Source organism: Calidris pugnax, unplaced genomic scaffold (assembly GCF_001431845.1).
Source record: "Calidris pugnax isolate Ruff unplaced genomic scaffold, ASM143184v1 scaffold13, whole genome shotgun sequence".
NCBI classification, from domain to species: domain Eukaryota; kingdom Metazoa; phylum Chordata; class Aves; order Charadriiformes; family Scolopacidae; genus Calidris; species Calidris pugnax.
Window position 1 is genome coordinate 16,830,797 of NW_015090810.1, and position 687 is coordinate 16,831,483.

Below are 687 nucleotides of genomic sequence, written 5' to 3' on the forward strand. Positions count from 1 at the left end.
CCGCGATGCTGCGCGCCACGAACATCGCCCCCGCGGCGGCGCGGTCGCCACGACTCCCTCACTCGCTGGCCCGGCCCGGGCGCGCGCCCTCCTCACGCGGCGTGGGCGGGGCAACGGCCGCCGGAGCCCGCCGCGCGCGCTGGCCGCTGTGCGCATGCGCGGCGCTTCCCGCTGAGGGGCTGAGGCGGGAGGGGCTGGGCTGCCCTCAGGGGCGCAGGGGCCATGGCTGCCTCCCTCGGGCTGTGTCACCTCCAAGGCCTTTTCTGCCCCGAGGTGGGCTGTGGAGAATCTCCTGCTCCAGGGTCTGGTGAAGGTGTATGTGATGTGGCCAGCTGCCATGGGTCAGCGTAGGGCTTGGCTCTTCACCCCCTCGGCAGGTACTGCGAAGTCTTTAGTATTACCTGCCTACGATTGCAAATCAATAAGCAGGCAGAGGTAAAATTCAGCACGGCAGTGTATGATTTACTTCATTTATTTATGCTTTACTGTACTAATGAGTACTGTTAGATCAGCCCTGAGAATACTGTAACAGGGACACTTGTGAATTGTCATGTAATGAATCATGTAGCATGACCTAAAGAGGGTTGTTTTTTTTCTTTCAGGTCTACGGAAATACCAGTTGTAAAAACTGAAATGTAATAAAGGGTTTTCAAGTGACCCATCTCTCACCGGAGAATGAATGTAGTA